Source organism: Drosophila eugracilis, unplaced genomic scaffold, assembly GCF_018153835.1.
Source record: "Drosophila eugracilis isolate 14026-0451.02 unplaced genomic scaffold, ASM1815383v1 contig_2161, whole genome shotgun sequence".
Lineage (NCBI taxonomy): Eukaryota > Metazoa > Arthropoda > Insecta > Diptera > Drosophilidae > Drosophila > Drosophila eugracilis.
The window spans coordinates 1,148,067-1,170,175 of record NW_024573046.1 but is presented as its reverse complement, the minus strand read 5'-3'; positions in this window follow the sequence as shown (position 1 = coordinate 1,170,175).

The window sequence follows — 22,109 nt, the reverse complement described above, 5'->3', positions numbered from 1 at the left end:
TCGGCTCGTAATTTGATTGCTATGATTCCCAATTGGTTTGCATTTAAATCTGGGAAACTTCATTTTGGGCCCATTTTTGAAAATTTTGATGATGGTACCCCTTATCAAAAATGCGAAATTTGGGCCAAAATTGATTTTCCCAAAATCGAAAAACGAGTGATAGGGGTGGTTAGTATTGGTCGTTAGCAGCACAAAACAGTCGTTCTTTTGGCTGTGCGTCTTGTTTTGACCGAGCTAGAGCTAAAAATCCGAGAAAAATGTTGGTTCCTGATTTTTCAGCCCTCAAAACAGAGCTCCCACCAAAATATCAGAACAATAACGATAAAAGCAAGTATAGGGTTGTTGAGTTTCGGTAGTTAGCTGCATAAAACAGTCATTGTTTCAGCCATGCGGCTTGTTTTGACAAAGTTAGAGCTAAGGAACTGCAAAAACACCGTCCTCTCTGCTGTCAACCGACGTATACGTGATTTGGACGCAAAAATATCAGTCTTTTGGCCATAGCACAGCCAAAAATGGCCCAAATGAGGAATGTAATACCTCGTTCGGCTCGAAATTTGATTGCTATGATTCCCAATTGGTTTGCATTTAAATCTGGGAAACTTCATTTTGGGCCCATTTTTGAAAATGGGAAATTTGGGCCAAAATTGATTTTCCCAAAATCGAAAAACGAGTGATAGGGGTGGTTAGTATTGGTCGTTAGCAGCACAAAACAGTCGTTCTTTTGGCTGTGCGTCTTGTTTTGACCGAGCTAGAGCTAAAAATCCGAGAAAAATGTTGGTTCCTGATTTTTCAGCCCTCAAAACAGAGCTCCCACCAAAATATCAGAACAATAACGATAAAAGCAAGTATAGGGTTGTTGAGTTTCGGTAGTTAGCTGCATAAAACAGTCATTGTTTCAGCCATGCGGCTTGTTTTGACAAAGTTAGAGCTAAGGAACTGCAAAAACACCGTCCTCTCTGCTGTCAACCGACGTATACGTGATTTGGACGCAAAAATATCAGTCTTTTGGCCATAGCACAGCCAAAAATGGCCCAAATGAGGAATGTAATACCTCGTTCGGCTCGTAATTTGATTGCTATGATTCCCAATTGGTTTGCATTTAAATCTGGGAAACTTCATTTTGGGCCCATTTTTGAAAATTTTGATGATGGTACCCCTTATCAAAAATGCGAAATTTGGGCCAAAATTGATTTTCCCAAAATCGAAAAACGAGTGATAGGGGTGGTTAGTATTGGTCGTTAGCAGCACAAAACAGTCGTTCTTTTGGCTGTGCGTCTTGTTTTGACCGAGCTAGAGCTAAAAATCCGAGAAAAATGTTGGTTCCTGATTTTTCAGCCCTCAAAACAGAGCTCCCACCAAAATATCAGAACAATAACGATAAAAGCAAGTATAGGGTTGTTGAGTTTCGGTAGTTAGCTGCATAAAACAGTCATTGTTTCAGCCATGCGGCTTGTTTTGACAAAGTTAGAGCTAAGGAACTGCAAAAACACCGTCCTCTCTGCTGTCAACCGACGTATACGTGATTTGGACGCAAAAATATCAGTCTTTTGGCCATAGCACAGCCAAAAATGGCCCAAATGAGGAATGTAATACCTCGTACGGCTCGTAATTTGATTGCTATGATTCCCAATTGGTTTGCATTTAAATCTGGGAAACTTCATTTTGGGCCCATTTTTGAAAATTTTGATGATGGTACCCCTTATCAAAAATGCGAAATTTGGGCCAAAATTGATTTTCCCAAAATCGAAAAACGAGTGATAGGGGTGGTTAGTATTGGTCGTTAGCAGCACAAAACAGTCGTTATTTTGGCTGTGCGTCTTGTTTTGACCGAGCTAGAGCTAAAAATCCGAGAAAAATGTTGGTTCCTGATTTTTCAGCCCTCAAAACAGAGCTCCCACCAAAATATCAGAACAATAACGATAAAAGCAAGTATAGGGTTGTTGAGTTTCGGTAGTTAGCTGCATAAAACAGTCATTGTTTCAGCCATGCGGCTTGTTTTGACAAAGTTAGAGCTAAGGAACTGCAAAAACACCGTCCTCTCTGCTGTCAACCGACGTATACGTGATTTGGACGCAAAAATATCAGTCTTTTGGCCATAGCACAGCCAAAAATGGCCCAAATGAGGAATGTAATACCTCGTACGGCTCGTAATTTGATTGCTATGATTCCCAATTGGTTTGCATTTAAATCTGGGAAACTTCATTTTGGGCCCATTTTTGAAAATTTTGATGATGGTACCCCTTATCAAAAATGCGAAATTTGGGCCAAAATTGATTTTCCCAAAATCGAAAAACGAGTGATAGGGGTGGTTAGTATTGGTCGTTAGCAGCACAAAACAGTCGTTCTTTTGGCTGTGCGTCTTGTTTTGACCGAGCTAGAGCTAAAAATCCGAGAAAAATGTTGGTTCCTGATTTTTCAGCCCTCAAAACAGAGCTCCCACCAAAATATCAGAACAATAACGATAAAAGCTATTATAGGGGTTTAAAGTTTTGCTTGTTAGCTGCGTAAAACAGTCATTGTTTTAGCCATGCGGCTTGTTTTGTCCGAGCTAGAGCAAAGGAACTGCAACAAGCCGGGCTCTCTGCTGTCAAAAGACGTAGCATACTTTTGGGACCAAAAAAATCAGTTACTTGGCCACGGCTCAGCCAAAAATGGCCCAAATGAGGAATGTAATACCTCGTACGGCTCGTAATTTGATTGCTATGATTCCCAATTGGTTTGCATTTAAATCTGGGAAACTTCATTTTGGGCCCATTTTTGAAAATTTTGATGATGGTACCCCTTATCAAAAATGCGAAATTTGGGCCAAAATTGATTTTCCCAAAATCGAAAAACGAGTGATAGGGGTGGTTAGTATTGGTCGTTAGCAGCACAAAACAGTCGTTCTTTTGGCTGTGCGTCTTGTTTTGACCGAGCTAGAGCTAAAAATCCGAGAAAAATGTTGGTTCCTGATTTTTCAGCCCTCAAAACAGAGCTCCCACCAAAATATCAGAACAATAACGATAAAAGCAAGTATAGGGTTGTTGAGTTTCGGTAGTTAGCTGCATAAAACAGTCATTGTTTCAGCCATGCGGCTTGTTTTGACAAAGTTAGAGCTAAGGAACTGCAAAAACACCGTCCTCTCTGCTGTCAACCGACGTATACGTGATTTGGACGCAAAAATATCAGTCTTTTGGCCATAGCACAGCCAAAAATGGCCCAAATGAGGAATGTAATACCTCGTACGGCTCGTAATTTGATTGCTATGATTCCCAATTGGTTTGCATTTAAATCTGGGAAACTTCATTTTGGGCCCATTTTTGAAAATTTTGATGATGGTACCCCTTATCAAAAATGCGAAATTTGGGCCAAAATTGATTTTCCCAAAATCGAAAAACGAGTGATAGGGGTGGTTAGTATTGGTCGTTAGCAGCACAAAACAGTCGTTATTTTGGCTGTGCGTCTTGTTTTGACCGAGCTAGAGCTAAAAATCCGAGAAAAATGTTGGTTCCTGATTTTTCAGCCCTCAAAACAGAGCTCCCACCAAAATATCAGAACAATAACGATAAAAGCAAGTATAGGGTTGTTGAGTTTCGGTAGTTAGCTGCATAAAACAGTCATTGTTTCAGCCATGCGGCTTGTTTTGACAAAGTTAGAGCTAAGGAACTGCAAAAACACCGTCCTCTCTGCTGTCAACCGACGTATACGTGATTTGGACGCAAAAAATATCAGTCTTTTGGCCATAGCACAGCCAAAAATGGCCCAAATGAGGAATGTAATACCTCGTACGGCTCGTAATTTGATTGCTATGATTCCCAATTGGTTTGCATTTAAATCTGGGAAACTTCATTTTGGGCCCATTTTTGAAAATTTTGATGATGGTACCCCTTATCAAAAATGCGAAATTTGGGCCAAAATTGATTTTCCCAAAATCGAAAAACGAGTGATAGGGGTGGTTAGTATTGGTCGTTAGCAGCACAAAACAGTCGTTCTTTTGGCTGTGCGTCTTGTTTTGACCGAGCTAGAGCTAAAAATCCGAGAAAAATGTTGGTTCCTGATTTTTCAGCCCTCAAAACAGAGCTCCCACCAAAATATCAGAACAATAACGATAAAAGCAAGTATAGGGTTGTTGAGTTTCGGTAGTTAGCTGCATAAAACAGTCATTGTTTCAGCCATGCGGCTTGTTTTGACAAAGTTAGAGCTAAGGAACTGCAAAAACACCGTCCTCTCTGCTGTCAACCGACGTATACGTGATTTGGACGCAAAAATATCAGTCTTTTGGCCATAGCACAGCCAAAAATGGCCCAAATGAGGAATGTAATACCTCGTACGGCTCGTAATTTGATTGCTATGATTCCCAATTGGTTTGCATTTAAATCTGGGAAACTTCATTTTGGGCCCATTTTTGAAAATTTTGATGATGGTACCCCTTATCAAAAATGCGAAATTTGGGCCAAAATTGATTTTCCCAAAATCGAAAAACGAGTGATAGGGGTGGTTAGTATTGGTCGTTAGCAGCACAAAACAGTCGTTATTTTGGCTGTGCGTCTTGTTTTGACCGAGCTAGAGCTAAAAATCCGAGAAAAATGTTGGTTCCTGATTTTTCAGCCCTCAAAACAGAGCTCCCACCAAAATATCAGAACAATAACGATAAAAGCAAGTATAGGGTTGTTGAGTTTCGGTAGTTAGCTGCATAAAACAGTCATTGTTTCAGCCATGCGGCTTGTTTTGACAAAGTTAGAGCTAAGGAACTGCAAAAACACCGTCCTCTCTGCTGTCAACCGACGTATACGTGATTTGGACGCAAAAATATCAGTCTTTTGGCCATAGCACAGCCAAAAATGGCCCAAATGAGGAATGTAATACCTCGTACGGCTCGTAATTTGATTGCTATGATTCCCAATTGGTTTGCATTTAAATCTGGGAAACTTCATTTTGGGCCCATTTTTGAAAATTTTGATGATGGTACCCCTTATCAAAAATGCGAAATTTGGGCCAAAATTGATTTTCCCAAAATCGAAAAACGAGTGATAGGGGTGGTTAGTATTGGTCGTTAGCAGCACAAAACAGTCGTTCTTTTGGCTGTGCGTCTTGTTTTGACCGAGCTAGAGCTAAAAATCCGAGAAAAATGTTGGTTCCTGATTTTTCAGCCCTCAAAACAGAGCTCCCACCAAAATATCAGAACAATAACGATAAAAGCAAGTATAGGGTTGTTGAGTTTCGGTAGTTAGCTGCATAAAACAGTCATTGTTTCAGCCATGCGGCTTGTTTTGACAAAGTTAGAGCTAAGGAACTGCAAAAACACCGTCCTCTCTGCTGTCAACCGACGTATACGTGATTTGGACGCAAAAATATCAGTCTTTTGGCCATAGCACAGCCAAAAATGGCCCAAATGAGGAATGTAATACCTCGTACGGCTCGTAATTTGATTGCTATGATTCCCAATTGGTTTGCATTTAAATCTGGGAAACTTCATTTTGGGCCCATTTTTGAAAATTTTGATGATGGTACCCCTTATCAAAAATGCGAAATTTGGGCCAAAATTGATTTTCCCAAAATCGAAAAACGAGTGATAGGGGTGGTTAGTATTGGTCGTTAGCAGCACAAAACAGTCGTTATTTTGGCTGTGCGTCTTGTTTTGACCGAGCTAGAGCTAAAAATCCGAGAAAAATGTTGGTACCTGATTTTTCAGCCCTCAAAACAGAGCTCCCACCAAAATATCAGAACAATAACGATAAAAGCAAGTATAGGGTTGTTGAGTTTCGGTAGTTAGCTGCATAAAACAGTCATTGTTTCAGCCATGCGGCTTGTTTTGACAAAGTTAGAGCTAAGGAACTGCAAAAACACCGTCCTCTCTGCTGTCAACCGACGTATACGTGATTTGGACGCAAAAATATCAGTCTTTTGGCCATAGCACAGCCAAAAATGGCCCAAATGAGGAATGTAATACCTCGTACGGCTCGTAATTTGATTGCTATGATTCCCAATTGGTTTGCATTTAAATCTGGGAAACTTCATTTTGGGCCCATTTTTGAAAATTTTGATGATGGTACCCCTTATCAAAAATGCGAAATTTGGGCCAAAATTGATTTTCCCAAAATCGAAAAACGAGTGATAGGGGTGGTTAGTATTGGTCGTTAGCAGCACAAAACAGTCTTTTGGCTGTGCGTCTTGTTTTTGACCGAGCTAGAGCTAAAAATCCGAGAAAAATGTTGGTTCCTGATTTTTCAGCCCTCAAAACAGAGCTCCCACCAAAATATCAGAACAATAACGATAAAAGCAAGTATAGGGTTGTTGAGTTTCGGTAGTTAGCTGCATAAAACAGTCATTGTTTCAGCCATGCGGCTTGTTTTGACAAAGTTAGAGCTAAGGAACTGCAAAAACACCGTCCTCTCTGCTGTCAACCGACGTATACGTGATTTGGACGCAAAAATATCAGTCTTTTGGCCATAGCACAGCCAAAAATGGCCCAAATGAGGAATGTAATACCTCGTACGGCTCGTAATTTGATTGCTATGATTCCCAATTGGTTTGCATTTAAATCTGGGAAACTTCATTTTGGGCCCATTTTTGAAAATTTTGATGATGGTACCCCTTATCAAAAATGCGAAATTTGGGCCAAAATTGATTTTCCCAAAATCGAAAAACGAGTGATAGGGGTGGTTAGTATTGGTCGTTAGCAGCACAAAACAGTTTTGGCTGTGCGTCTTGTTTTGACCGAGCTAGAGCTAAAAATCCGAGAAAAATGTTGGTACCTGATTTTTCAGCCCTCAAAACAGAGCTCCCACCAAAATATCAGAACAATAACGATAAAAGCAAGTATAGGGTTGTTGAGTTTCGGTAGTTAGCTGCATAAAACAGTCATTGTTTCAGCCATGCGGCTTGTTTTGACAAAGTTAGAGCTAAGGAACTGCAAAAACACCGTCCTCTCTGCTGTCAACCGACGTATACGTGATTTGGACGCAAAAATATCAGTCTTTTGGCCATAGCACAGCCAAAAATGGCCCAAATGAGGAATGTAATACCTCGTACGGCTCGTAATTTGATTGCTATGATTCCCAATTGGTTTGCATTTAAATCTGGGAAACTTCATTTTGGGCCCATTTTTGAAAATTTTGATGATGGTACCCCTTATCAAAAATGCGAAATTTGGGCCAAAATTGATTTTCCCAAAATCGAAAAACGAGTGATAGGGGTGGTTAGTATTGGTCGTTAGCAGCACAAAACAGTTTTGGCTGTGCGTCTTGTTTTGACCGAGCTAGAGCTAAAAATCCGAGAAAAATGTTGGTTCCTGATTTTTCAGCCCTCAAAACAGAGCTCCCACCAAAATATCAGAACAATAACGATAAAAGCAAGTATAGGGTTGTTGAGTTTCGGTAGTTAGCTGCATAAAACAGTCATTGTTTCAGCCATGCGGCTTGTTTTGACAAAGTTAGAGCTAAGGAACTGCAAAAACACCGTCCTCTCTGCTGTCAACCGACGTATACGTGATTTGGACGCAAAAATATCAGTCTTTTGGCCATAGCACAGCCAAAAATGGCCCAAATGAGGAATGTAATACCTCGTACGGCTCGTAATTTGATTGCTATGATTCCCAATTGGTTTGCATTTAAATCTGGGAAACTTCATTTTGGGCCCATTTTTGAAAATTTTGATGATGGTACCCCTTATCAAAAATGCGAAATTTGGGCCAAAATTGATTTTCCCAAAATCGAAAAACGAGTGATAGGGGTTGTTAGTATTGGTCGATAGCAGCACAAAACAGTCGTTCTTTTGGCTGTGCGTCTTGTTTTGACCGAGCTAGAGCTAAAAATCCGAGAAAAATGTTGGTTCCTGATTTTTCAGCCCTCAAAACAGAGCTCCCACCAAAATATCAGAACAATAACGATAAAAGCAAGTATAGGGTTGTTGAGTTTCGGTAGTTAGCTGCATAAAACAGTCATTGTTTCAGCCATGCGGCTTGTTTTGACAAAGTTAGAGCTAAGGAACTGCAAAAACACCGTCCTCTCTGCTGTCAACCGACGTATACGTGATTTGGACGCAAAAAGATCAGTCTTTTGGCCATAGCACAGCCAAAAATGGCCCAAATGAGGAATGTAATACCTCGTACGGCTCGTAATTTGATTGCTATGATTCCCAATTGGTTTGCATTTAAATCTGGGAAACTTCATTTTGGGCCCATTTTTGAAAATTTTGATGATGGTACCCCTTATCAAAAATGCGAAATTTGGGCCAAAATTGATTTTCCCAAAATCGAAAAACGAGTGATGGGGGTGGTTAGTATTGGTCGTTAGCAGCACAAAACAGTCGTTATTTTGGCTGTGCGACTTGTTTTGACCGAGCTAGAGCTAAAAATCCGAGAAAAATGTTGGTTCCTGATTTTTCAGCCCTCAAAACAGAGCTCCCACCAAAATATCAGAACAATAACGATAAAAGCAAGTATAGGGTTGTTGAGTTTCGGTAGTTAGCTGCATAAAACAGTCATTGTTTCAGCCATGCGGCTTGTTTTGACAAAGTTAGAGCTAAGGAACTGCAAAAACACCGTCCTCTCTGCTGTCAACCGACGTATACGTGATTTGGACGCAAAAATATCAGTCTTTTGGCCATAGCACAGCCAAAAATGGCCCAAATGAGGAATGTAATACCTCGTACGGCTCGTAATTTGATTGCTATGATTCCCAATTGGTTTGCATTTAAATCTGGGAAACTTCATTTTGGGCCCATTTTTGAAAATTTTGATGATGGTACCCCTTATCAAAAATGCGAAATTCGGGCCAAAATTGATTTTCCCAAAATCAAAAAACGAGTGATAGGGGTGGTTAGTATTGGTCGTTAGCAGCACAAAACAGTCGTTATTTTGGCTGTGCGTCTTGTTTTGACCGAGCTAGAGCTAAAAATCCGAGAAAAATGTTGGTTCCTGATTTTTCAGCCCTCAAAACAGAGCTCCCACCAAAATATCAGAAGAATAACGATAAAAGCTTTTATAGGGGTTTAAATTTTTGCTTGTTAGCTGCGTAAAACAGTCATTGTTTTAGCCATGCGGCTTGTTTTGTCCGAGCTAGAGCAAAGGAACTGCAACAAGCCGGGCTCTCTGCTGTCAAAAGACGTAGCACACTTTTGGGACCAAAAAATCAGTTACTTGGCCACGGCTCAGCCAAAAATGGCCCAAATGAGGAATGTAATACCTCGTACGGCTCGTAATTTGATTGCTATGATTCCCAATTGGTTTGCATTTAAATCTGGGAAACTTCATTTTGGGCCCATTTTTGAAAATTTTGATGATGGTACCCCTTATCAAAAATGCGAAATTTGGGCCAAAATTGATTTTCCCAAAATCGAAAAACGAGTGATAGGGGTGGTTAGTATTGGTCGTTAGCAGCACAAAACAGTCGTTATTTTGGCTGTGCGTCTTGTTTTGACCGAGCTAGAGCTGAAAATCCGAGAAAAATGTAGGTTCCTGATTTTTCAGCCCTCAAAACAGAGCTCCCACCAAAATATCAGAACAATAACGATAAAAGCTATTATAGGGGTTTAAAGTTTTGCTTGTTAGCTGCGTAAAACAGTCATTGTTTTAGCCATGCGGCTTGTTTTGTCCGAGCTAGAGCAAAGGAACTGCAACAAGCCGGGCTCTCTGCTGTCAAAAGACGTAGCACACTTTTGGGACCAAAAAATCAGTTACTTGGCCACGGCTCAGCCAAAAATGGCCCAAATGAGGAATGTAATACCTCGTACGGCTCGTAATTTGATTGCTATGATTCCCAATTGGTTTGCATTTAAATCTGGGAAACTTCATTTTGGGCCCATTTTTGAAAATTTTGATGATGGTACCCCTTATCAAAAATGCGAAATTTGGGCCAAAATTGATTTTCCCAAAATCGAAAAACGAGTGATAGGGGTGGTTAGTATTGGTCGTTAGCAGCACAAAACAGTCGTTATTTTGGCTGTGCGTCTTGTTTTGGCCGAGCTAGAGCTAAAAACCCGAACATGGTATTGCACATTTCTGTTAAAAATCGGTTTCATCAGTTTTCCGACCTTAAAACAGAGCTCGCATCAAAAAATCAGAACAATAAAGATAAAAGCAGGTATAGGGGTGTTAAAAGTCGGTAGTAAGATGTATAAAAGAGTCATTGTTTTAGCCATGCGGCTTGTGTTGACAAAGTTAGAGCTAAGAAACGGCAACAAAACCGGAATCTATGATGTAAAAAAAAGGTTTTTTGACTTTTTAGTCATTAAATCAGCACTCGCCCCAACGAAATCAGAACAGTACTGGTAAAAGTAGATAAAGGGGCTTACAGTTTTGGTTGTTAGCTGCAAAAAACAGTCACTGTTTTAGCGGTGCGTCTTGTTTTGACAAAGTTAGAGCTAAGAAACTGCAAAACAGCCAAACTCTCTGCTGTCAACCGACGTATACGTGATTTGGACGCAAAAATATCAGTCTTTTGGCCATAGCACAGCCAAAAATGGCCCAAATGAGGAATGTAATACCTCGTACGGCTCGTAATTTGATTGCTATGATTCCCAATTGGTTTGCATTTAAATCTGGGAAACTTCATTTTGGGCCCATTTTTGAAAATTTTGATGATGGTACCCCTTATCAAAAATGCGAAATTTGGGCCAAAATTGATTTTCCCAAAATCGAAAAACGAGTGATAGGGGTGGTTAGTATTGGTCGTTAGCAGCACAAAACAGTCGTTATTTTGGCTGTGCGTCTTGTTTTGACCGAGCTAGAGCTAAAAATCCGAGAAAAATGTTGGTACCTGATTTTTCAGCCCTCAAAACAGAGCTCCCACCAAAATATCAGAACAATAACGATAAAAGCAAGTATAGGGTTGTTGAGTTTCGGTAGTTAGCTGCATAAAACAGTCATTGTTTCAGCCATGCGGCTTGTTTTGACAAAGTTAGAGCTAAGGAACTGCAAAACCACCGTCCTCTCTGCTGTCAACCGACGTATACGTGATTTGGACGCAAAAATATCAGTCTTTTGGCCATAGCACAGCCAAAAATGGCCCAAATGAGGAATGTAATACCTCGTACGGCTCGTAATTTGATTGCTATGATTCCCAATTGGTTTGCATTTAAATCTGGGAAACTTCATTTTGGGCCCATTTTTGAAAATTTTGATGATGGTACCCCTTATCAAAAATGCGAAATTTGGGCCAAAATTGATTTTCCCAAAATCGAAAAACGAGTGATAGGGGTGGTTAGTATTGGTCGTTAGCAGCACAAAACAGTCGTTATTTTGGCTGTGCGTCTTGTTTTGACCGAGCTAGAGCTAAAAATCCGAGAAAAATGTTGGTTCCTGATTTTTCAGCCCTCAAAACAGAGCTCCCACCAAAATATCAGAAGAATAACGATAAAAGCTTTTATAGGGGTTTAAATTTTTGCTTGTTAGCTGCGTAAAACAGTCATTGTTTTAGCCATGCGGCTTGTTTTGTCCGAGCTAGAGCAAAGGAACTGCAACAAGCCGGGCTCTCTGCTGTCAAAAGACGTAGCACACTTTTGGGACCAAAAAAAATCAGTTACTTGGCCACGGCTCAGCCAAAAATGGCCCAAATGAGGAATGTAATACCTCGTACGGCTCGTAATTTGATTGCTATGATTCCCAATTGGTTTGCATTTAAATCTGGGAAACTTCATTTTGGGCCCATTTTTGAAAATTTTGATGATGGTACCCCTTATCAAAAACTCGAAATTTGGGCCAAAATTGATTTTCCCAAAATCGAAAAACGAGTGATAGGGGTGGTTAGTATTGGTGGTTAGCAGCACAAAACAGTCGTTATTTTGGCTGTGCGTCTTGTTTTGGCCGAGCTAGAGCTAAAAACCCGAACATGGTATTGCACATTTCTGTTAAAAATCGGTTTCATCAGTTTTCCGACCTTAAAACAGAGCTCGCATCAAAAAATCAGAACAATAAAGATAAAAGCAGGTATAGGGGTGTTAAAAGTCGGTAGTAAGATGTATAAAAGAGTCATTGTTTTAGCCATGCGGCTTGTGTTGACAAAGTTAGAGCTAAGAAACGGCAACAAAACCGGAATCTATGATGTAAAAAAAAGGTTTTTTGACTTTTTAGTCATTAAATCAGCACTCGCCCCAACGAAATCAGAACAGTACTGGTAAAAGTAGATAAAGGGGCTTACAGTTTTGGTTGTTAGCTGCAAAAAACAGTCACTGTTTTAGCGGTGCGTCTTGTTTTGACAAAGTTAGAGCTAAGAAACTGCAAAACAGCCAAACTCTCTGCTGTCAGCCGACGTATACGTGATTTGAACGCAAAAATATCAGTTTTTTGGCCATAGCACAGCCAAAAATGGCCCAAATGAGGAATGTAATACCTCGTACGGCTCGTAATTTGATTGCTATGATTCCCAATTGGTTTGCATTTAAATCTGGGAAACTTCATTTTGGGCCCATTTTTGAAAATTTTGATGATGGTACCCCTTATCAAAAATGCGAAATTCGGGCCAAAATTGATTTTCCCAAAATCAAAAAACGAGTGATAGGGGTGGTTAGTATTGGTCGTTAGCAGCACAAAACAGTCGTTATTTTGGCTGTGCGTCTTGTTTTGACCGAGCTAGAGCTAAAAATCCGAGAAAAATGTTGGTTCCTGATTTTTCAGCCCTCAAAACAGAGCTCCCACCAAAATATCAGAAGAATAACGATAAAAGCTTTTATAGGGGTTTAAATTTTTGCTTGTTAGCTGCGTAAAACAGTCATTGTTTTAGCCATGCGGCTTGTTTTGTCCGAGCTAGAGCAAAGGAACTGCAACAAGCCGGGCTCTCTGCTGTCAAAAGACGTAGCACACTTTTGGGACCAAAAAAAATCAGTTACTTGGCCACGGCTCAGCCAAAAATGGCCCAAATGAGGAATGTAATACCTCGTACGGCTCGTAATTTGATTGCTATGATTCCCAATTGGTTTGCATTTAAATCTGGGAAACTTCATTTTGGGCCCATTTTTGAAAATTTTGATGATGGTACCCCTTATCAAAAATGCGAAATTTGGGCCAAAATTGATTTTCCCAAAATCGAAAAACGAGTGATAGGGGTGGTTAGTATTGGTCGTTAGCAGCACAAAACAGTCGTTCTTTTGGCTGTGCGTCTTGTTTTGACCGAGCTAGAGCTAAAAATCCGAGAAAAATGTTGGTACCTGATTTTTCAGCCCTCAAAACAGAGCTCCCACCAAAATATCAGAACAATAACGATAAAAGCAAGTATAGGGTTGTTGAGTTTCGGTAGTTAGCTGCATAAAACAGTCATTGTTTCAGCCATGCGGCTTGTTTTGACAAAGTTAGAGCTAAGGAACTGCAAAAACACCGTCCTCTCTGCTGTCAACCGACGTATACGTGATTTGGACGCAAAAATATCAGTCTTTTGGCCATAGCACAGCCAAAAATGGCCCAAATGAGGAATGTAATACCTCGTACGGCTCGTAATTTGATTGCTATGATTCCCAATTGGTTTGCATTTAAATCTGGGAAACTTCATTTTGGGCCCATTTTTGAAAATTTTGATGATGGTACCCCTTATCAAAAATGCGAAATTCGGGCCAAAATTGATTTTCCCAAAATCAAAAAACGAGTGATAGGGGTGGTTAGTATTGGTCGTTAGCAGCACAAAACAGTCGTTATTTTGGCTGTGCGTCTTGTTTTGACCGAGCTAGAGCTAAAAATCCGAGAAAAATGTTGGTTCCTGATTTTTCAGCCCTCAAAACAGAGCTCCCACCAAAATATCAGAAGAATAACGATAAAAGCTTTTATAGGGGTTTAAATTTTTGCTTGTTAGCTGCGTAAAACAGTCATTGTTTTAGCCATGCGGCTTGTTTTGTCCGAGCTAGAGCAAAGGAACTGCAACAAGCCGGGCTCTCTGCTGTCAAAAGACGTAGCACACTTTTGGGACCAAAAAAATCAGTTACTTGGCCACGGCTCAGCCAAAAATGGCCCAAATGAGGAATGTAATACCTCGTACGGCTCGTAATTTGATTGCTATGATTCCCAATTGGTTTGCATTTAAATCTGGGAAACTTCATTTTGGGCCCATTTTTGAAAATTTTGATGATGGTACCCCTTATCAAAAATGCGAAATTTGGGCCAAAATTGATTTTCCCAAAATCGAAAAACGAGTGATAGGGGTGGTTAGTATTGGTCGTTAGCAGCACAAAACAGTCGTTCTTTTGGCTGTGCGTCTTGTTTTGACCGAGCTAGAGCTAAAAATTCGAGAAAAATGTTGGTACCTGATTTTTCAGCCCTCAAAACAGAGCTCCCACCAAAATATCAGAACTATAACGATAAAAGCAAGTATAGGGTTGTTGAGTTTCGGTAGTTAGCTGCATAAAACAGTCATTGTTTCAGCCATGCGGCTTGTTTTGACAAAGTTAGAGCTAAGGAACTGCAAAAACACCGTCCTCTCTGCTGTCAACCGACGTATACGTGATTTGGACGCAAAAATATCAGTCTTTTGGCCATAGCACAGCCAAAAATGGCCCAAATGAGGAATGTAATACCTCGTACGGCTCGTAATTTGATTGCTATGATTCCCAATTGGTTTGCATTTAAATCTGGGAAACTTCATTTTGGGCCCATTTTTGAAAATTTTGATGATGGTACCCCTTATCAAAAATGCGAAATTTGGCCCAAAATTGATTTTCCCAAAATCGAAAAACGAGTGATAGGGGTGGTTAGTATTGGTCGTTGGGAGCACAAAACAGTCGTTCTTTTGGCTGTGCGTCTTGTTTTGACCGAGCTAGAGCTAAAAATCCGAGAAAAATGTTGGTTCCTGATTTTTCAGCCCTCAAAACAGAGCTCCCACCAAAATATCAGAACAATAACGATAAAAGCTATTATAGGGGTTTAAAGTTTTGCTTGTTAGCTGCGTAAAACAGTCATTGTTTTAGCCATGCGGCTTGTTTTGTCCGAGCTAGAGCAAAGGAACTGCAACAAGCCGGGCTCTCTGCTGTCAAAAGACGTAGCATACTTTTGGGACCAAAAAAATCAGTTACTTGGCCACGGCTCAGCCAAAAATGGCCCAAATGAGGAATGTAATACCTCGTACGGCTCATAATTTGATTGCTATGATTCCCAATTGGTTTGCATTTAAATCTGGGAAACTTCATTTTTGGCCCATTTTTGAAAATTTTGATGATGGTACCCCTTATCAAAAATGCGAAATTTGGGCCAAAATTGATTTTCCCAAACTCGAAAAACGAGTGATAGGGGTGGTTAGTATTGGTCGTTAGCAGCACAAAACAGTCGTTCTTTTGGCTGTGCGTCTTGTTTTGACCGAGCTAGAGCTAAAAATCCGAGAAAAATTTTGGTTCCTGATTTTTCAGCCCTCAAAACAGAGCTCCCACTAAAATATCAGAACAATAACGATAAAAGCAAGTATAGGGTTGTTGAGTTTCGGTAGTTAGCTGCATAAAACAGTCATTGTTTCAGCCATGCGGCTTGTTTTGACAAAGTTAGAGCTAAGGAACTGCAAAAACACCGTCCTCTCTGCTGTCAACCGACGTATACGTGATTTGGACGCAAAAATATCAGTCTTTTGGCCATAGCACAGCCAAAAATGGCCCAAATGAGGAATGTAATACCTCGTACGGCTCGTAATTTGATTGCTATGATTCCCAATTGGTTTGCATTTAAATCTGGGAAACTTCATTTTGGGCCCATTTTTGAAAATTTTGATGATGGTACCCCTTATCAAAAACTCGAAATTTGGGCCAAAATTGATTTTCCCAAAATCGAAAAACGAGTGATAGGGGTGGTTAGTATTGGTCGTTAGCAGCACAAAACAGTCGTTATTTTGGCTGTGCGTCTTGTTTTGGCCGAGCTAGAGCTAAAAACCCGAACATGGTATTGCACATTTCTGTTAAAAATCGGTTTCATCAGTTTTCCGACCTTAAAACAGAGCTCGCATCAAAAAATCAGAACAATAAAGATAAAAGCAGGTATAGGGGTGTTAAAAGTCGGTAGTAAGATGTATAAAAGAGTCATTGTTTTAGCCATGCGGCTTGTGTTGACAAAGTTAGAGCTAAGAAACGGCAACAAAACCGGAATCTATGATGTAAAAAAAGGTTTTTTGACTTTTTAGTCATTAAATCAGCACTCGCCCCAACGAAATCAGAACAGTACTGGTAAAAGTAGATAAAGGGGCTTACAGTTTTGGTTGTTAGCTGCAAAAAACAGTCACTGTTTTAGCGGTGCGTCTTGTTTTGACAAAGTTAGAGCTAAGAAACTGCAAAACAGCCAAACTCTCTGCTGTCAGCCGACGTATACGTGATTTGAACGCAAAAATATCAGTTTTTGGCCATAGCACAGCCAAAAATGGCCCAAATGAGGAATGTAATACCTCGTACGGCTCGTAATTTGATTGCTATGATTCCCAATTGGTTTGCATTTAAATCTGGGAAACTTCATTTTGGGCCCATTTTTGAAAATTTTGATGATGGTACCCCTTATCAAAAATGCGAAATTCGGGCCAAAATTGATTTTCCCAAAATCAAAAAACGAGTGATAGGGGTGGTTAGTATTGGTCGTTAGCAGCACAAAACAGTCGTTATTTTGGCTGTGCGTCTTGTTTTGACCGAGCTAGAGCTAAAAATCCGAGAAAAATGTTGGTTCCTGATTTTTCAGCCCTCAAAACAGAGCTCCCACCAAAATATCAGAACAATAACGATAAAAGCTATTATAGGGGTTTAAAGTTTTGCTTGTTAGCTGCGTAAAACAGTCATTGTTTTAGCCATGCGGCTTGTTTTGTCCGAGCTAGAGCAAAGGAACTGCAACAAGCCGGGCTCTCTGCTGTCAAAAGACGTAGCACACTTTTGGGACCAAAAAAAATCAGTTACTTGGCCACGGCTCAGCCAAAAATGGCCCAAATGAGGAATGTAATACCTCGTACGGCTCGTAATTTGATTGCTATGATTCCCAATTGGTTTGCATTTAAATCTGGGAAACTTCATTTTGGGCCCATTTTTGAAAATTTTGATGATGGTACCCCTTATCAAAAATGCGAAATTTGGCCCAAAATTGATTTTCCCAAAATCGAAAAACGAGTGATAGGGGTGGTTAGTATTGGTCGTTGGGAGCACAAAACAGTCGTTCTTTTGGCTGTGCGTCTTGTTTTGACCGAGCTAGAGCTAAAAATCCGAGAAAAATGTTGGTTCCTGATTTTTCAGCCCTCAAAACAGAGCTCCCACCAAAATATCAGAACAATAACGATAAAAGCTATTATAGGGGTTTAAAGTTTTGCTTGTTAGCTGCGTAAAACAGTCATTGTTTTAGCCATGCGGCTTGTTTTGTCCGAGCTAGAGCAAAGGAACTGCAACAAGCCGGGCTCTCTGCTGTCAAAAGACGTAGCATACTTTTGGGACCAAAAAAAATCAGTTACTTGGCCACGGCTCAGCCAAAAATGGCCCAAATGAGGAATGTAATACCTCGTACGGCTCGTAATTTGATTGCTATGATTCCCAATTGGTTTGCATTTAAATCTGGGAAACTTCATTTTTGGCCCATTTTTGAAAATTTTGATGATGGTACCCCTTATCAAAAATGCGAAATTTGGGCCAAAATTGATTTTCCCAAACTCGAAAAAACGAGTGATAGGGGTGGTTAGTATTGGTCGTTAGCAGCACAAAACAGTCGTTCTTTTGGCTGTGCGTCTTGTTTTGACCGAGCTAGAGCTAAAAATCCGAGAAAAATTTTGGTTCCTGATTTTTCAGCCCTCAAAACAGAGCTCCCACTAAAATATCAGAACAATAACGATAAAAGCAAGTATAGGGTTGTTGAGTTTCGGTAGTTAGCTGCATAAAACAGTCATTGTTTCAGCCATGCGGCTTGTTTTGACAAAGTTAGAGCTAAGGAACTGCAAAAACACCGTCCTCTCTGCTGTCAACCGACGTATACGTGATTTGGACGCAAAAATATCAGTCTTTTGGCCATAGCACAGCCAAAAATGGCCCAAATGAGGAATGTAATACCTCGTACGGCTCGTAATTTGATTCCTATGATTCCCAATTGGTTTGCATTTAAATCTGGGAAACTTCATTTTGGGCCCATTTTTGAAAATTTTGATGATGGTACCCCTTATCAAAAATGCGAAATTTGGGCCAAAATTGATTTTCCCAAAATCGAAAAACGAGTGATAGGGGTGGTTAGTATTGGTCGTTAGCAGCTGTGCGTCTTGTTTTTACCGAGTTAGAGCTAAAAAACCAAAAATATTGTTGCATATTTCTGTTGAAAAAAGATTTCCTGATATTTTAGGCATTCAATCAGAGCTCGAACCAAAAAATCAGAACAATTAGGAGAGAAGCAAGTATGGGGGTTTACAGTTTTGGTTGCTAGCTGCATAAAACAGTCATTTTAGCCACGGGGCTTGCTTTGCTAAAGTTAGAAAAAAAAAGTATACTACAGCTTCTAAAGCAGGGATTGTGTACACTATTAAAATGATAGCATTCTGTTCAGTTTCGCCGTAGGACATATTTTAATAAGAACCTGCTAGTATTAACTGACACTGAACTTTATTACCTGTTTATTTCCAGCAAAAAATAAAACGCATTTGTAGACATATATTTTTCCTTGTTATTTTATTGAAAATATTTACTTGCATTTTTTTGTGTTTAATTTTTCGTAATACCAGGATTATACCGTATTATGCGCAACACAAATTTAAATTCCCAATCAAATTGCAATCAAGCCTGGAAAACTCGAATGTTAACCATTTATCGCAAAGTTTGATAATGTTATTATTACATTAATATTAAATTTGTCAAAAAATTAAAGTCTTAAAATCATTAAAAAAATTATGGGGATCGCTAGTTTTGGTTGTAAGCTGTCGATTTCTTACCTTTTTCACTGCATATGATTAAACCTAAAGAAATAAGACATCTGAAATATGTTTAAATATTATCTTTTCATTTATTTAGATTCATTAATGTTTCATTTTCATTTCTCGTCTGTATTCCATACTCATTCAAATCGGTTCATAATGTCATCTCCTCATTGTTTTATCAATTATCAATTGCCCATGCGGTCTTTTTTTAATGCCAAACAGAGTGACTTTTGTTCTTAGATTTCATTAATATTACTTACTCTTGCATGCAATTATGTATTTGACTTTGGTTTTTTTTTTGTTTTTCTCTTGGTTTACAGAGTAGATTTTCATTAATTTCATTAATGATTACGCTTTTCACATACATAACTACATATATATACATTGAATATACATATATATGTATATGGTAATTCTGAGAGAGACGAAACATAACTGAAACAATAACGAAACAACAAAAGCCAGCTCGTAACTACATATATATATATTATCATTTATTTTGGGTGACTTAGCCCCTGGGGTAGCCCTATTTTTTTTAGTGGTAAATTATTTGCCGATTTTCCGCATTCTTTTTTCTCTTGTCGGTTCGAAATCCCCAGAATTTTGACCTAGCAAATCGCTTTTCCTTTCAATATTTCTGTGTGTGTATTGTGTATATATGTTTCCTATGTAGTTGTTGTGGGTGAGCTTTTTGTAAATGTAATTGTATAAATTTCCAAAAAACAAAAAAAAATGCCTAACTGTTTGCCCAGTAACGCCAGCGTTACGTGATCTATATGTATATAATATCTCCCGATTATCCACACGAATGAAATGTCGACTTGAAAAACGAAAGGCCCGTTTTCCTTCGGCATTTCAGGCGGCATATCCATTTCTTTCCTTCATTTATTTTCTTCTAACAACCGTCGTCGCCAGCGGACAATTCATGGTATTTTTTTTTAGTATTATCTTTAGTATATTTTGTTGTATATTTGTTTGTGTTTGGTTTCATTCTTTGCGTTTTGCAATCCGTCTTTGGTGTTTTTCTCATGTCATTATAGTACAAAACTTGCCATTTTCAATATCGTTTGTATTATTTTCTCTCTCTTCTTTTTTAATTTTTTTTTTTTTATTTTTTGTATTGGTATTTTTTCCAAGTATATGGTATCTGGTATTCTTTTGTTTTGTCGTGGCCTGCTTTATATAGTTCATAGATACATATATTGTAATATATATTTATATATATATTAATGTATAGTTATTTAAGTTATCTCAAAAAAAAGTTCTCTTTTACGGCTAACAGCACAACAAACAGTTATCATTTGGTTTTCTTTCGGCAACATTACTCATAATTTCCCAAAAAAATTGGCCAACCTGTGCTACAAATGCTGATCTCTCGTTACCCATATAAATATGTACTTTTTTTCTTATATATATATATATATACATATATATATATATATATATATATTTGTATATATGTATATATATATATATATATATATAAATATATATATCTGCATATATGTATATATATATATATATGTGTGTATATATATCCCTCTATGTAAGTATCCTTGATGACACATGACGACGCTACATAACTCTATGTCTGCATATATGTATGCGGTATTTCTTTTTTAAATAGTTATATACACTGATATAATTGGCGGCACGTCAATACGGAAAAAAAAACAGACAAAAATACAGGAGGAACAGGGGTTCATACGCATCAAGTGCCTCTACTAAACGAATCAATTTCAGTCAAAAATTGAGTGGGGGATACTAAGATATATGCCTATATAACTTGCTTGTATCTTTCGGTTTTGCTTGGCATTTTTGTAACAATTACATTTAGATACTCCTCGATTTTGTTTTTTTTTACCTATAAATTGCTTCTTCTTATGGGAGAGGATGATTTTCTTGTTTGAAGGGCAGAGGTTTGGACTTTACGTTTATCGAATTACACATACACGTACAACATCTAGTTAGGTTAAGTTTCAACTCGAGTATACATCAAATGTCCGTTATCTGCATCATGTATGCCTAGTATATATATATATATATATATATATATATATATATATGTATATATATGTGTATATGCATATCAATTTAAATGTTTGGTTAATACTCTGGTAAATTACATAATCGTATAGCTATAGCTATGTACCAGTATTTTGTTTTTTGGGAATCTCTCTAGTATTTTGTTTTTTTTTTTTTTGGTTTTTCCAGATCTATGGTTCTACGGAAAGCAGGGAAATTCGTGTTACAAATACAATATATATAGTAGTTCATTTTCTTCTGCTTTTCATTATAATTTTCTTTTTGTGAGAGGAGAAAAAAGTCATTTGGTTTTGTTTTTTTGTTTTTCTTTCTTTTATTTATTTCACTCAATTTGTTAAAGTAGCTTTATGTTTTTTTTTATGTTTTATTTAAGTTTGCCATGGACTTGCCGTCATTTTTGTTTTTTTCGCAACTATGGTTTAATTAATAATATATGTATGTAGGTAATATATCTTGCTGTATTTACTGAAGGTTGATTAAGTTTCGAAAAAAGTAATTCTGAAGCGCACATTTACAATGCTGCTTAAATTGCTATAAAGTATCTCTTGTTCTTCTTAAACTTTTCATCTCGATTTCTTTTTTTTTTAATGATATTTTTAGACCATCAAGGTTTCATTTCATTTCATTACATTTCATTCACGTATCATATTATATAATATATATATATTATTATATATATATATATATATTTAAAAAAAAAACACTATTTTATGCGCGGATCCTGCCCGCTTAAACACAAAAAAGAAATGTATAGCACTAGGTCTGAAAAAAATAATGTTTTTGTTTGGGTAATAAATTAATAACAATAAAACATAATATTAAACAATAAAGTTAAATTATGCGCGTTTAGAATTTGGCCTGCCACATTGATCGATCCGCGCACCAGCGCCAGTATCGTGACTTTACATATGCATATAGTATATATATCTATATATATCTGTATAGGTTAGGTATAAATAATCATATTATAGCCAATGACTTTTTCGGTTTATATATTGTTTTAAGTTTTAGTTTTTTTAGTTATAGGTTTGTGTTTGCTTTGCTTTGGTTTTGCATTTGGAAAATTAAAAAATTGCTTGTGCTTGAAGAGTCTTTTCTGGTGGTTTGTGGTTGTGTAAATTGTGTGTGTTTTTTTGTTAACCAGTTAAGTTTGTTTTTACTAAATTCATCAATTGTACCTCTCTCTTTCTCGTCCGGATGTCTTGTCTCTTTCGTTTTGAAATTGTGTGGTTCAGTAAGTGGCTTACTAGCTAGGAAATAATCATATAA